This window comes from Giraffa tippelskirchi, chromosome X (assembly GCF_054371585.1).
Source record: "Giraffa tippelskirchi isolate mGirTip1 chromosome X, T2T-mGirTip1v1.2.pri, whole genome shotgun sequence".
NCBI lineage: Eukaryota > Metazoa > Chordata > Mammalia > Artiodactyla > Giraffidae > Giraffa > Giraffa tippelskirchi.
The window spans coordinates 100667055-100683086 of record NC_137289.1 but is presented as its reverse complement, the minus strand read 5'-3'; the positions used below and the strand labels follow the sequence as shown (position 1 = coordinate 100683086).

Genomic DNA, 16032 nt, shown 5'->3' with positions numbered 1-16032 from the left:
GGGTGGAGTAATGAGGGGAAAGTCTCAGCAGAGAGATTGAAAGACCCGCATAAAGAAACTTGCAGTGGTCATACAGCTTGTGGCTAGAGTCCAGTCATGCTAGACTTCTTGTGCTCAGCATCTAATATGTGCCTAGGCTGGGTAGATTATAGCTGTTTTTAATATTTTTTTTAAAAAGTTCAATCATGAGCTATCTCAATACAAAGTGAGAGAAATGTATGTATCAGACTCTCATTTGCTTGCCTTCCTGACTGAGCATTTTTTCAGTAGTTTGTCCATTCATGGCCATTCTTTCCACTTTGTTTTCACTGCTACCACTCCATCTTTAAGGACTTTTTACCTCATTGTCATTATTAACTTGGTTGCTGTCAACAGTGACTAAGGTTGATGGAATGCTCACTGTGTGCCAGCTGCTAATCTGGGTGCTTTATCAAATGAAAATTATCTCATTTGATCCTCACAATAACCTGTGAAACAGTATTACCTGTTTTTCAAATTAGGGAACTGAGGCACAGGAGGTTTAGAAACTTGCCCAGAGTCACCTGGCAATAAATGGCAGAGCTAGGATACATGCCCAGGCGATCTGGCTCCAAAGCTCATGCTCTTAGCAACAGTGCTCTAAGATGAAGCTTTCTAAAGTGCCAGTTAGATTAAGTCATTGCCATATTGGACTAAAATCTTCTCTGGCTTCTGGGTAAAGACATGTTTGGGGCTGTTTGTTATTATTCATTGAGTACCTATAGGCTAGGTAATATGTTGATTGCTGAGGATTTAGAGTGAAGTAAGGGGATCACTACCCTCAAGAAGGTCAGATTTTAATAAACAAGACAAGCTGAAAACAAAGTTGCAGATACTGTGAGCTAATTGCTCATGATTGGAAAATATGGTCCCTCTAGGGAGTATTGGTTAATTCTGGTTGACAGTGTGAAAGTTGAGGGAGGTTTCACAGATTGGTACTGAGCCTTGAAGAGGTCTGGAAAGGATGATTCAGAGAGTGGACACAGATGTGGAGACATAAAATGGCCTTTGAGCTCTGAATAGATTTTGATTAGAGGTTGGCAGAGTAGTTGAACACTGTGGGTTTGTGGTTTTCCAACTTTTTTGTTCTTGCACATCATCAGCGAAAATTTTTGAGAGGCAACCCTAAAATGACCTACTAAGATGCTTCATTACACATAGGCTCACTTTTAAAATCCCAGCAGTTCATAAAAAATATATCTTGGATTAGGTAGATGGATTGATAAGTGGTAAAGCAAATGTAGTAAAAATGGTAGAATCTCAGTTGTGATTAGTTTAATGTTCACTATGAAATTGTTTCAACTTTGCTATATGTTTAAAGTTTTTTGTAACAAAATGTTGGGGAAAAAATTTCTCAGTAGTCATAAGCACTACTGTTTGCAAAATACATGTCTTGTTTCCCATGCTAGATTATAAACAACTCTTTGATCTTTTCATAGTCTCCGTAATAACTTGTTTATTTTAGGTGCAGGATATCTTTTTTCCTTCAATGAAAAGGTTAGTGATCTTAATAGAATGCATTGTAGGAATGACTTTAAAAGTGTGTAGTGTGGCTCTTAATATGGTGAATTTAAGACTGGCTCCAAACTGCATCTATAAATTATCTGTAGATGTAATCAGTGACTGAAGTTTTCTCTCCTGGTTCTGGTCAGTGATTGTTGTTGGAGTGATGGAGAACTTCTTGGTTTCTAACACAAACTTGAAAGGTGTTGGTTAATAACTGATTGTGGTTTGCATTTTCAGGGGGGTGTTTCACTGTCTTGAAGATAACAGTTTTTCACTTGAATGATTTGCATGCCTTCCATTTCTTTTGACTGAAATGCTAGTGATTCAGTCCAAAACCCACTAGTGTATTTCTCCTTCCCTTGGTTCTGTTCTTGAGTCTAGGTCACAAGTTCGGCCTTTATTCCCAATCTGACTTTCATTTGTGATAGAGAAAATAGAGTTAGAGGGATTAAATAAAAGATAAATTGCTGGGTTGTCTGTTTAGGTTTAAACAATTTAGGACTTCCCTTGAAAATATTCAGTATTACATATAACTGGGATGAATTTTGTTATTTGGTTGGTTTCATTTGTATGTTCTGCAAACCTTTGTAAGTGATCATTGCCAGTAGTAGAAAAATTAAGTAAAACCACAAATCGCTACCTAATCTCTTCCCAAGGGTCTCAGAGCAACCATAAAGCAGTTTTATAATGTGGTTTCAAAGATGATGTGGGGTGGTTAATGGTATGAATACTTTGTTTTAATGGTTAGTGTATATATATTACAAAAAAGTAGAACACATGAAACCCGTAGTTTCATAGGTATAAGTCTTTAGAATGAGGCCAATTTTTAAAAAGTAAATTGATTTAAAGAAAAGTATTAAGGTACAGCACTTGGATATAGTACTTGGAGGGGCTTCCCTGGTGTCTTAGTGGTAAAGAATCCATCTGCTAATGCAGGAGATGTGGGTTTGATCTATGGGTCGGGAAGATCCCCTGGAGAAGAAAATGCCTAGCCACTCCAGTATTCTTGCCTGGCACATCCCATGAACAGAGGAACCTGGTGGGCTGTAGTCCATGGAGTTGCAAAAGAGTGAGACATGACTTAGCGACTAAACAACAACAGAACTTGGATGTTGCAGAAATCATGTTGATAGTAAATGAATAAAGTTTGAGAAATCTGACCAAGAGCATACGCCATTTTGTGCTTTTGTTCTCTAGAATACAGTATAGCAGTGGCCGCTGTGGCTCCTGATTATTATTTTCTTTGCCACTTTATTTTTAATTGAAGGGTAATTGCTCTACAGAATTTTGTTGTTTTCTGTAAAACATCAACAAGAATCAGCCATAGGTACACCCATGTCCCCTCCCTCCCATCTCCTTCCCCATTCCACCCTTCTAGATTGTCACAGAGCCCCTTTTTGAGTTCCCTGAGTCGTACAGAAAATTCCCATTGACTGTCTATTTTATATATGGTATCGTATGTTTCCATGTTACTCTCTCCATATATCTCACTCCTTCCTCCCCTCTCCCCATGTCCAAGGTCTGTTCTGTATGTCTGTTTTTCCACTGCTGCCATGAAAATAAATTAAGAAGTACCATCTTTCTAGACTCCATATATATGAGTCAGAAAATGGTATATATATTTCCTCTTACTGATTTACTTCACTCTGTATAATAGGCTCTAGGTTTGTCCACTTCATTACAACTGACTCAAATGCATTCCTTTTAAGGCTGAGTAATATTCCATTATATATATGTACCACAGCTTCCTCGTCCACTCATCTGTTGATTGACATCTAGGTTGCTTCCATGTTCTAGCTATTGTAAATAGTGCTGCAATGAATATTGGGGTACAGGTGTCTTTTTCAGTGTTGATTTCCTCAGGGTATATGCCTAGGACTGGGATTGCTGGGTCATATGGTGGTTTTATTCCTAGTTTAAGGAATCTCCATACTGTCTTCCATAGTGGCTGTATCAATTTACATTCCCACTAGCAATGCAAGAGGGTTCCCTTTTCTCCACACCCTCTCCAGCGTTTATTGTTTGTAGACTTTTTGATGGCCATTCTGACTGGAGTGAGGTGGTATCTCATTATAGTTTTGATTTGCATGTCTCTAATAATGAGCAATGTTGAGCATCTTTTCATGTGTTTGTTAGCCACATTCCCACTAGCAATGCAAGAGGGTTCCCTTTTCTCCACACCCTCTCCAGCGTTTATTGTTTGTAGACTTTTTGATGGCCATTCTGACTGGAGTGAGGTGGTATCTCATTATAGTTTTGATTTGCATGTCTCTAATAATGAGCAATGTTGAGCATCTTTTCATGTGTTTGTTAGCCATCTGTATGTCTTCTTTGGAAAAATGTCTGTTTAGGTCTTTTTCCCCACTTTTTGATTAGGTTGTTTGTTCTTCTGCCATTGAGTTGTATGAGCTGCTTGTATGTTTTGGAAATTAATTCTTTTGTCGGTTGTTTCCTTTGCTATTATTTTCTCCCATTCTGAGGGTTGTCTTTTCACCTCACCTTGTTTGTAGTTTCCTTTGCTGTGCAAAAGCTTTCAAGTTTAATTAGGTCCCACTTGTTTATTTTTGTTTTATTTCCATTACTCTAAGAGGTGGGTCATAGAGGATCTTGCTTTGATTTATATCATCAAGTGTTTTGCCTATGTTTTCCTCTAATAAGAGTTTTATAGTTTCTGGTCTTACATTTAGGTCTTTAATCCATTTTGAGTTTATCTTTGTGTATGGTGTTACGAAGTGTTCTAATTTCATTCTTTTGCATGTAGCTGTCCAGGTTTCCCAGCACCACATACTGAAGAGGCTGTCTTTGCCCCATTGTATATTCTTGCCTCCTTTGTCAAAAATAAGGCACCCATAGGTGCCTGGGTTTATCTCTGGGCTTTCTATCTTGTTACATTGGTCTCTTTCTGTTTTTGTGCCAGTGCCATACTGTCTTGATGACTGTAGCTTTGTAGTATAATATGAAGTGAGGAAGGTTGATTCCTCCAGCTCCATTCTTCTTTCTCAAGACTGCTTCAGTTGTTCAGGGTCTTTTGTGTTTCCATGTGAAATGTGAAATTCTTTGTTCTAGTTCTGTGAAAAATGCCATTGGTAATTTGATAGGGATTGCATTGAATCTGTAGATTGCATTTGGTAGTATAGTCATTTTCACAATATTGATTCTTCCTACCCAGGAATATGGACTATCTCACCATCTGTTTATGTCATCCTTGATTTTTTTTTAATCAGTGTCTCATGATGAAATTTTCTGTATACAGTTCTTTTGTCTCCTTAGGTAGGTTTATTCCTAGATATTTTTTGTTCTTGTTGTTGCAATGGTGAATGGGAATGATTCCTTAATTTCTCTTTCTGATTTTTCATTGTTAGTGTATAGGAATGCAGGTGATTTCTGTGTACAGAAATACAAGGGACCTTGTATCCCTTGACTTTGCTAAATTCACTGATTAGCTCTAGTAATTTTCTGATACTATCTTTAGGGTTTTTTATGTATAGTACATTGTCATCTGCAGACAATGAGAGTTTTACTTCTTTTCTGATCTGGATTCCTTTTATTTCTTTTTCTTCTCTAATTTCCATAGCTAGGACCTCTCAAAACTGTAATAGTGGTGAGAGTGGACACCCTAGTCTTGTTCCTGATGTTAAAGGAAATGCTTTTATTTTTACATCATTGAGAATGTTTCCTGTGGGCTTATCATATATGGCCTTTTCTATGTTGAGGCAGCTTCCTTCTATGCCCATTTTTTGAAGCGTTTTTTATCATAAATGGGTGCTGAATTTTGTCAGAGGCTTTTTTCTGCATCTATTGAGATGATCATATGGTTTTTATCTTTCAGTTAATATGGTGTATCACACTGAATGATTTGCGTATATTGAAGAATCTTCGCATCCCTGTAATAAACCTGGCTTAATTGTGGTGTTTGAGCCTTTTAATGTATTGTTGAATTCTGTTTGCTAGAATTTTGTTGAGGATTTTTGCATCTATGTTCATCATGATATTTGCCTGTAGTTTTCTTTTTTTGTGTGTTGTCTTTGCCTCTTTTTGGTATTAGGGTGATTGTGGTGGCCTTGTAGAATGAGTTTGGAAGTGTTCCTTTCTCTGCAATTTTTTGGAAGAGTTTCAGAAAAATATTCATTAGCTTTTCTCTAAATGCTTGATAGAATTCCCCTGTGAAGCCATCTGGCCCTGGTCTTTTGTTTTTTGGGAGATTTTTGATCATAGTTTTGATTTCATTGTTTGTAACTGACTTGTTCATAATTTCTGTTTCTTCCTGGTTCAGTCTTGGGAAGTTAAACTTTTCTAAGAACCTGTCCATTTCCTCTGGGTTGTCCATTTTGTTAGCATATAGTTGTTCATAATATTCTGTTATGATCCTTTGTATTTCTGTCTTGACTGTTGTAACCTCTCCTTTTTCATCTCTAATTTGGTTGGTTTGATTTTTTTCTCCCTTTTTTTCTTGATGAGTATGGCTAGTGGTTTGTCAGTTTTGTTTATCATTTCAAAGAACTAGCTTTAATTTTATTAATCTTTGCTATTGTTTCCTTCATTTCTTTTTCATTTATTTCTGCTCTGATATTTATGATTTCTTTCCTTCTGCTGACTTTGGGGACTTTTTGTTCTTCTTTTTCCAGCTGCTTTAGTTGTAGTTAGGTTGTCTGTTCAGTGCTTTTCTTGGTTCTTGAGGTAGAATTGTATTGCCGTAAACTTCTTTCTTTGAACTACTTTTGCTGAATCCCATCGGTTTTGGGTCATCGTGTTTTTGTTGTCATGTTTCTAGAAATCTTTTGATTTCCCATGTTTCTTCAGTAACCTCTTCATTATTTAGTAGTTTAATGTTTAATGTCCATGATTTTGTGTTCTGGGCAGTTTTTTTTCCCTGTAGTTGATAACTATTCTCATAGCATTGTGGTCAGAGAAAGATATTTGATACAATTTCAGTTTTCTTAAATTTCCTGAGGCTTGACTTGTGACCCAAGATGTGGTCTATTCTGCAGAATGTTCCATGTGCACTTGAGAAGAAACTGTATTCCTCTCCATTTGCATGGGAAGTCTTGAAGATACCAATTAGGTCCATTTGGTCTAATGTTTCATTTAAGGTTTGTTTCTTTATTGATTCTCTGTTTTGATGATCTGTCCATTGGTAAAGTGGTGTGTTGAAGTCCCCTACTCATACTGTGTTACTGTCGAGTTCCCCTCTTATGCGTGTTAGTGTTTGCTTTATGTGTTGAGGTTCTCCCTATGACGGGAGCATAAATATTTGCAACTGTTATGTCTTCTTCTTGGATCAATCCTTTGGTCGTTATGTAGCATCCTTCTTTGTCTCTTATAATATTCTTTATTTTGAAGTCTATTTTGTCTGAAATAAAGATTGCCACTCTGGCTTTCTTTTGGTTTCCATTCGCATGGAATATCTTTTTCTAGCCTTTTACTTTCAGTCTGTATATGTCTCTAGGTCTGAAGTGTGTCTCTTGTAGGCAACATATATATGGATCTTGTTTTCGTATCCATTCCGTCAGTCTGTGTCTTTTGGTTGGTGCATTTAATACATTTACATTTAAGGTAATTAGTGATATGTATGTTCCTATTGACATTTTCTTAATTGTTTTGGGTTTGTTTTTGTAGGTCTTTCCTTTCTCTTGTGTTCACTGGCTATGTAATTCCCTTTAGTATTTCTTGTAAGGCTGGTTTAGTGGTGCTAAATTCTCTTAACTTCTGTTTGTCTGTAAAGCTTTTGATTTCTCCATGAATTTTGAATGAGATCTTTGCTGGGTATCATAATCTTGGTTGTAGATTTTTTTCTTTCAGTACTTTAAATATATCTTGGCATTCCCTTTTGGCCAGCTGCATTTCTCCTGATCCACTGTTAATCATATCGGTTTTCCCTTGTATGTTAACTTGTTGCTTTTCCCTTGCTGCTTTTAGTATTCTTTCTTTGTGCTTAATCTCTGTTAGCTTGATTAATATGTGTCTCGATGTTTTGCTCCTTGGGTTTATCCTGTAAGGGATTCTCTGCACTTCTTGGACTTGATTGACTATTTCCTTTCCTGTGTTGGGGAAATTTTCAACTATAATTTCTTCAAAAATTTTCTCAGTGCCTTTTGTTTTTCTTCCTCTGGGACCCCATAACTTGAATGTTCATGTGTTTAATATTGTCCCAGATGTCTCTGAGGTTATCCTCAATTCTTTTCATTCTTTTTCCTTTATTCTGATCTTCAGCAGTTATTTCCACCATTCTGTCTTCCAGCTCACCTATCCAGTCTGCCTCAGTTATTTTGCTATTGGTTCTTTCTAGAGTATTTTTAATTTCAGTAATTGTGTTTTTCATCTCTGTTTGCTTATTATTTATTTCTTCTATGTCCTGGTGATTGTATTAACTGTGTTAATTGTTTCTTGCATTTTCTCCATTCTATTTTCAAGTCTTTACTTGAAAATCTTTACTATCTTTACTATCATCTATCTTTACTATCTTTACTAGCATCTTTACTATCATTATTCTGAATTAACTTTCAGGTAGATTGCTTATTTCCTCTTTGTTTGTTTGGTCTTGTAAGTTTCTACCTTGTCCTTTCATTTGTGCTGTATTTCTCTGTCTTTTCGTTATTTTTCTAACTTGCTCCACTTGAGGTCTCCTTTTCCCAGGCTTTAGAGTTGTATTCCTTCTTCCTCTTGGTTTTTGCCCTTGGAGGGAATGGTTGGTTGAGTGGTTTGTGTTGACTTCTTGTTAGGGGTGACATCTGCCTGTGTTCTAGTAAGAGGAGACCAAGCTGATCAAGCAGATAATTACAGAAATACTGGGACATATACACACACTTCCACACATAGTGTTATAAGCAAAGTATTCTAAAGAAAAGAGTACAGGAGACTGACTTCGTGAAGAAGGGAAACGAAAATGATATTGACCAATTAAAACCAGAGCTAGCTAATGCTCAATCTGAAAAGCTGAGCCTGAGCAGAGTGCCAACTGGAGAATATAGCAGAGAGCTCAAGAATTTAACTTACTTGGTGAAAAAAAGAAAGTGAAGGAAAATAGGGAAAATAAAAGAAGAGAAGGGAGAGAAAAGGAATGGGTGGAAAAGAGGGTAAAAACAAAAGAAAAGTAGAAAAGCAAAGATAAATAGACATGTGAAAGATTTATACATATTCAGGAATAGCTACAACCGGTAAGGAACTATAAGAAAAGCAGTCGAATATATCAAAAGCAAAATCCAAGAAATCCCCAAAAAAGGGGGTGAAAAAGGAAAAAGAAATCTTAGAATGAGTTTTTTGTTTACAGGAAAAGCAAAGAGGAAAACTCCACACCACTGCAAAAGGCTAATGTGAAGGTAGAAATATGTAGGTGGAATAAACAGTGTGATTTATAAGAAAAAAAAAGTTTTCAAGGTCATAGTTCTTCTTGGTTGTGGATTTTGCCTCAGTGGATGGCAGTTGGATTAGTGTCCTGTGATGTTTTCCTGGTTGGGGGAGCTTATGCCTGTGTTCTGGTTGATGTACCTATATCTTGTCTCTCTGAAGGGCAATTCAGTTTCCACTAGTAGGTTTTGGGGTGTCTATGTGTTCAGTATGTCTTTGGGCAGTCCTTCTAGCTTTAGCAGTGTTACACACGTCCATTTCCACAGCTGTATCAAAGCCCTCTCAGTATATCTTCACTGCCACCAGACCCCTACTTGTCCCTGGAATCTTTGCTGGTGCTTCTGTTCCCCGGTCCTGCCCTGCACTGCACTGCAGGACAAAGCTTGCTAGATGGGGTCTTATGTGGATCTTTTCTCGGCTCCCAAACTATGCACTCTGCTTTGCAGAGATTTGTGTGGGCTTCCCTCAGCCCCCTAAGCTCACCCTCTGCATTGTGGGGCTTGTGTACACTTTTCTCGGCTCCCTGAGCCCACACTCTGCATTGCGCTGCTTGTGTTCATTTGTCTCAGGTCACCAGGCCTGCCCTCTTATGTCTCAGGGCTTGTGTTCACTTGTTTCAGCTACCAGAGACCACCCTCTGCATCCTGGGGCTTATGTGCACTTGTCTCGGCTCCCTGGAGCTGCCGTCTGGGTCTCGGGGCTTGTGTGCACTTGTTTTGTCTCACCAGCCAGTCCTCTATGTCACAGGTCTTGTGTCCACTTGTCTCTGCTCTCCAGGCCTGCCCTCTGAGCTGTGAGGGTTGTGTGTGCTGGATAGGTTTGTATGCTGTGCCTCGCTCATCACCCCAGGCCCACCCTCTGCTTCGGGGGTGTTTTGTGGGCTTGTCTCAGTTCCCTGAGCCCACCATCTGCTCAGGGCCACAGTCTGTGAGTTGTTTATGGGCTGAGGAGTGCGGCTTTTTCAGTTTTCTGCCCTCTAAGTCCCTGCTTTGCCAGTTTTTCCAGATTATGCATCTCCCCCTTAGGACTGACTGTGAGGGAGGTTCCCAGTGCACAGGAACTCTTCCTGCTTCAGGATTCCCTCCCTCCCTCAGGCACAAGCTCCCATCCAGAAGTTCTCTGTCTTTTCCCTTTTTATGTCTCCCATTCTCTCTCGTACCTCATTCCAGGGAGCTTAGTCTATCCCCCTGGAAGCCTGGAGTCTTTGCTATTGCCTAGAAGTTGCTTTGTAGGTGTTGCTCTTTATCTTGATGAGTTTTTGATGTATTTGTGATGAGGCTGGCAATTTCCCTGTCTTACTCCTCTGCCATCTTCTTGGCTCCTGATTATTTAATCATCCTCAATCACTGACACATCCTGAAATGTTAGTGACTCTTCTAGATGCACTAGTGGTAGGAAAAATTACCATAATAGTAATTACATCTGTTCTTGAGCACCAGGTTGTATAGCAAGTGCTTTTTATGTATCTTGTTTAATTTACATAAGCTTCCAAATGTGTGCTTTTCTGCCCATTTAACAGTTGAATAACAGACACAAGGAAGTGAAATGATTTTTCTTTGGTCTAGACATTAGTACTGTTCATGGGGTTCAAGTGAAAGGCAAAGGAAAAAGGGAAAGATATACCATTCTGAATGCTGAGTTGCAAGAATAGCAAGGAGAGATAAGAAAGCCTTCTGAAGTGAACAACGCAAACAAATAGAGGAAGACAATAGACTGGGAAAGACTACAGATCTCTTCAAGAAAATTGAAGATACCAAGGGAATGCTTCATGCAAAGATGGGCACAGTAAAAGACAAAATTGAGAAGGACCTAACAGAAGAGATTAAGAGGAGGTGGCACAAATACACAGAAGAACTATACAAAACAGCTATTAATTACCCGGGTAACCCCAATGGTGTGGTCACTCATCTAGAGCCAGACATCCTGGAGTGTGAAGTCAAGTGGCCTGAGGAAGTATCGCTATGAACAAAGCTAGTGGAGGTGATGGAATTCCAGCTGAGCTATTTCAGATCCTAAAAGATGATGCTGTTAAAGTGCTGCACTCAGTATGCCAGCAAATTTGGAAAGCTCAGCAGTGGCCACAGGACTGGAAAAGATCAGTTTTCATTCCAGTCTCAAAGAAGGGCAATGTCAAAGAATGTTCAAACTACCACACAATTGTACTCATTTCACATGCTAGCAAAGTAATGCTCAAAATCCTTCAAGCTAGGCTTCAACAGTATGTGAACCGAAAACTTTTCAGATGTGCAGGCTGGATTTAGAAAAGGCAGTGGAACCAGAGATCAAATTGCCAACATCCTTTGATCATTGATTATAGAAAAAGCAAGAGAATTCCTAGAAAACATCTGCTTCATTGAATACACTAAAGCCTTTGACTGTGTGGGTCACAAAAAACTGTGGAAAATTCTTCAAGAGGTGAGAATACCAGGCCACCTTACCTGCCTCCTGAGAAACCTGTATGCAGGTCAAGAAGCAACAGTTAGAACCAGACATGAAACAATGGACTGGTTCAAGATTGGGAAAGGAGTATGTCAAGGCTGTATATTGTCACCGTGATAATTTCACTTATATGCAAAGTACATTATGTACCTATATGCAGAGTACATCATGTGAAATGCCAGGCTGGATGAAGAACAAGCTGGAATCAAGATTGCCAGGAGAAATATCAATAACCTCAGATATACAGATGACACCACACTTACAGCAGATAGCGAAGAGAAACTAAAGAGCCTCTTGATGAACGTGAAAGAGGAGAGTGAAAAAGCTGGCATAATACTCAACATTCAGAAAACTAAGATCATGGCATCCGGTCCCATCACTTCATGACAAATAGATGGAGCAACAATTGAAACAGTGACAGACTTTATTTTCCTGGGCTCCAAAATCACTGCAGATGGTGTATGTAGCCATGAAATTAAAAGACGCTTGCTCCTTAGAAGAAAAGCTATAACAAACCTGGGAGGCATATTAAAAAACAGAGATATCACTTTGTCAGCAAACATACGTCTAGTCAAAGCTGTGGTTTTTCCGATGGTCATGTATGGATGTGAGAGTTGGACGGTGAAGAAAGCTGAGCACCAAAGAATTGATGCTTTTGAACTGTGGTATTGGAGAAGACTTTTGAGAGTCCCTTGGACTGCAAGGAGATCCAACCAGTCCACCCTAAAGGAGATCAGTCCTGGGTGTTCATTGGAAGGACTGATGTTGAAGCTGAAACTCCAATACTTTGGCCACCTCATGCGAAGAGTTGACTCATTGGAAAAGACCCTAATGCTGGGAAGGATTGGGGGCAGGAGGAGAAGGGGACGACAGAGGATGAGATGGCTGGATAGCATCACCAACTCGATGGACATGGGTTTGGGTAAACTCTGGGAGTTGGTGATGGACAGGGAGGCCTGGTGTGCTGCGATTCATGGGGTCGCAAAGAGTCAGATACGACTGAGCGACTGAACTGAACTGAACTGATTGAGCACTTATGTTCAGTTGCTAAATGGACAGTACTGCCAGTATAAGCAAATGTGTAAGCTCAGTGCCAAGTGAGTGACTCACATAATGATTTTATAGGAATTCAAAAGTAGCAGTCTCTTTTTTTCCCTACATTTTAAGTCTCTCCTTTTCTGGTTTCTTTCACTTATAAGTACATAAGCATATACACATAACCTTTAAAGAATAAAAACTTCCCCTTTGTTTTGTAATTCCCTTAATCCCTCTTCTTCCATTTTAACCATCATTCTTGAAGATAGAAGATTTTATTAATTCCCATTCCCTAGCCTATTGCCACTTGATATGTGATGTCACCATTCTAAAGCCACTAAAACCATTTCCATTCTTACCCTTTATTAATGCTCTATGAGATATCCTTTCTTTGAATTTCCTTTCTTGGATTCCATAATGCAGCTTACTGCTGATTCTCCCATGTAAGTCTCTAGTTGTTTCTCCTCCTCTTACTGTTTCCTTAAGCATTGGTGCTCTCATGACTTCTGTCCTAGCCATATTCTTCTACATTCATTTTCTGAGCAATCTCATCTGTTATTATGGCTTTAAATGTTAACTGTATTGTGATTATTCCTATAGCTGTTTTTCTCTAGCCCAACCTCTCTCATAAGCTTTCAACACATCTTTTTGATGTCTTGTAGGTCACTTATATTAAAAAAAATATCCAAGATGTCTTGTAGGTCACTTATATTAAAAAATACCCAAAATGTAGTTCATTACTTTCCACAAAAACTTGTTCTACTTATGGTGTTCTCTTTTTCTATGAATGTCACCTTTCATCCATTTCAAGCCATAAACCATGGAGATCTTCTCAATTCTTCAGTATTCCTGTCACTTCTATGTACTTGGTCACCAGATCCTGTCACCTCTACCTCAAAAATGTCTTCTGAGTCCAGCTACCTCCACCCGCATTGCTGTAGTTCGGGCTGCCATCATTGCTTATCTTAACTATGAAAATTGCCTCAACTTGTTCCTTTACCACTCTTTGTGCCGTAGTCCATCTTCTACATTGCTGTCAGAGAAACTTTGAAAACCAAAGCTGACATTTTTCTGTGCCCAAAGATACCCAATGGCTTTTTGCCTAAACTTACAAAACTCAGACTTGTGAGCATGGCAGACAATGCCATTCACACAGTCTGATCCCAAACTCTCTCCAGCTTACTTGGTGCTTGCCTTTGCCCATACCTGTTCCAAACATTGGAAGGTCCCAACCATTCTGAACTTTCTTTTAACACTCTAGACATACCATGTCTTTTCACATAGTGCTTTTCTTATTTAACTCTCACTCATTGTGTAGCAGATTCCTAGTTATTCTTGCTAAAATGTCGCTATGAAATCTTTCCCAGCTGAGGTAAAAGATGCCTTCCCTTGTGCTACCAGAATGCTTTTTTTTTATTCTCATTTTTTTCCTCATAGTATTTTCATATAACATTACAATTCTCTTTTTTTCTCCCATGCCATGTACATTTTATCCCTAGAACTTACTTACCTTATGATTGGAAATTTGTATGTCACTCAGTTCAGTTGCTCAGTTGCATCCGACTCTTTGCAACGCCATGGACTGCAGCATGCCAGTCTTCCCTGTCCATCACCAGCTCCCAGAGCTTGCTCAAACTCATGTCCATTGAGTTGGTGATGCCATCCAACCATCTCATCCACTATCATCCCTTTCTCCTCGTCCCTTCAATCTCTCCCAGCATCAGCAACTTTCTTTTCCAAATGAGTCAGTTTTTTGCATTAGGTGCCCAAAGTATTGGAGCTTCAGTTTCAGTGTCAACCCTTCCAATGAATATTCAGGACTGATTTCTTTAGGATTCACTGGTTTGATCTCCTTGCAGTCCAACAGACTCTCAAGAGGCTTCTCTTAACACCACACTTCAAAAGCATCAATTCTTCGGTCTCAGCTTTCTTTATGGTCCAACTCGCACATCCATACATGACTACTGGAAAAACCATAGCTTAGACTAGATGGACGTTTGTTGGCAAAGTAATGTCTCTACTATTTAATATGCTGTCTAGGTTGGTCATAGCTTTTCTTCCAAGTAGCAAATGTCTTTTAATTTCATGGCCGCAGTCACTATCAGTGGTGATTTTGGAGCCCAAGAAAGTCTGTCACTGTTTCCATTGTTCCCCGTCTATTTGCCCACATGCCATGATGTTAGTTTTCTGAATGTTGAGTTTTAAACCAGCTTTTTCACTCTCCTCTTTAACTTTCATCAAGAGGCTCTTTAGTTCTTCTTCAATATCTTCCCTAAGGGTGGTGTCATCTGCATATCTGAGGTTATTGATATTTTTCCTGGCAATCTTGATTCCAGCTTGTTCTTCATCCAGCCCGGCATTTTGCATGATATACTCTGCATATAAGTTAAATAAGCAGGGTGACAATATACAGCCGTGAGATACTCATTTCCCAATTTGGAACCATTCTGTTGTTTCATGTCCGGTTCTAACTGTTGGTTCTTGATGACCTGCATACAGATGTCTGAAGAGGCAGGTCAGGTGTTCTGGTATTCCCATCTCTTGAAGAATTTTCCAAGGTTGTTGTGATCCACACCATCAAAGGCTTTGGTATAGTCAATAAAACAGAAGTAGATGTCTTTCTGTAACTCTCTTCCTTCTTCTATGATCCTACGGATGTTGGCAATTTGATCTCTGGTTCCTCTGCCTTTTCTAAATCCAGCTTGAACATGTGGAACTTCTTGATTCACATATTGTTGAAGCCTCACATGGAGAATTTTGAGCATTACTTTGCTAGAGGGTGAGATGAGTGCAATTGTGTATAGTTTGAGCATTCTTTGGTATTGTCTTTCTTTGGGATTGGAATGAAAACACCTTTTCCAGTCCTGTGGCCACTGCTGAGTTTTCCAAATTTGCTGGCATATTGAGTGCAGCACTTTCACAGCATCATCTTTGAGGATTTGAAATAGTTCAACTGGAATTCCATCACTTCCACTAGCTTTGTTCATAGTGATACTTCCTGAGGCCCACTTGACTTCACACTTAGGATGTCTGGCTGTAGGTGAGTGATCACACCATCATGGTTATCTGAGCCATGAAGATCTTTTTTGTGTAGTTCTTTGTGTTCTTGCCACCTCTTCTTAATATCTTCTGCTTCTGTCAGGTCCATACCATTACTGTCCTTTATTGTGCCCCTGTTTGCATGAAATGTTCCCTTGGTATCTCTAATTTTCTTGAAGAGATCTCAAGTCTTTCACCTCTATTTCTTTGCATTGTTCACTCAGGAAGGCTTTCTTATCTTTCCTTGCTATTCTTTGGAACCCTGCATTCAGATGGGTATATCTTTCCTTTTCTCCTTTGCCTTTAGCTTCTCTTCTTTTCTCAACTATTTGTAAGGCCTCCTCAGACAACCGTTTTGCCTTTTTGCATTTCTTTTTCTTGGGAATGGTCTTGATCATTGTCTCCTGTACAATGTCATGAACCTCCGTCCATATTTCTTCAGGTACTCTATCAAATCTAATCTCTTGAATCTATTTGTCACTTCCACTGTATAATCATAAGGGATTTGATTTAGGTCATACCTGAATGGTCTAGTGGTTTTCCGTACTTTCTTCATTTACATCTGCTTGGCAATAAGGAGTTCATGATATGAGCAACTGTAAGCTCTCGGTCTTGTTTGTGCTGACTGTATAAAGCGTCTCCATCTTCAGC

General features: G+C 39.0%; 1 protein-coding gene and 1 long non-coding RNA gene across 6 annotated transcripts in view; one reads left to right on the top strand and one right to left on the bottom strand.

The window, feature by feature from the left end:
- The window catches only part of FAM120C (family with sequence similarity 120 member C), a 147521-nt gene that overhangs the window by 1969 nt on the left and 129520 nt on the right, over positions 1-16032 (top strand). The gene's annotated exons all lie outside the window — the stretch shown is intronic.
- LOC145536337 (uncharacterized) lies at positions 6089-14059 on the bottom strand. The gene is made up of 2 exons (XR_014075778.1): positions 13853-14059; positions 6089-8263 (listed from the first exon to the last, which is right to left on the bottom strand). It is a non-coding gene; the product is annotated as an uncharacterized LOC145536337 (long non-coding RNA).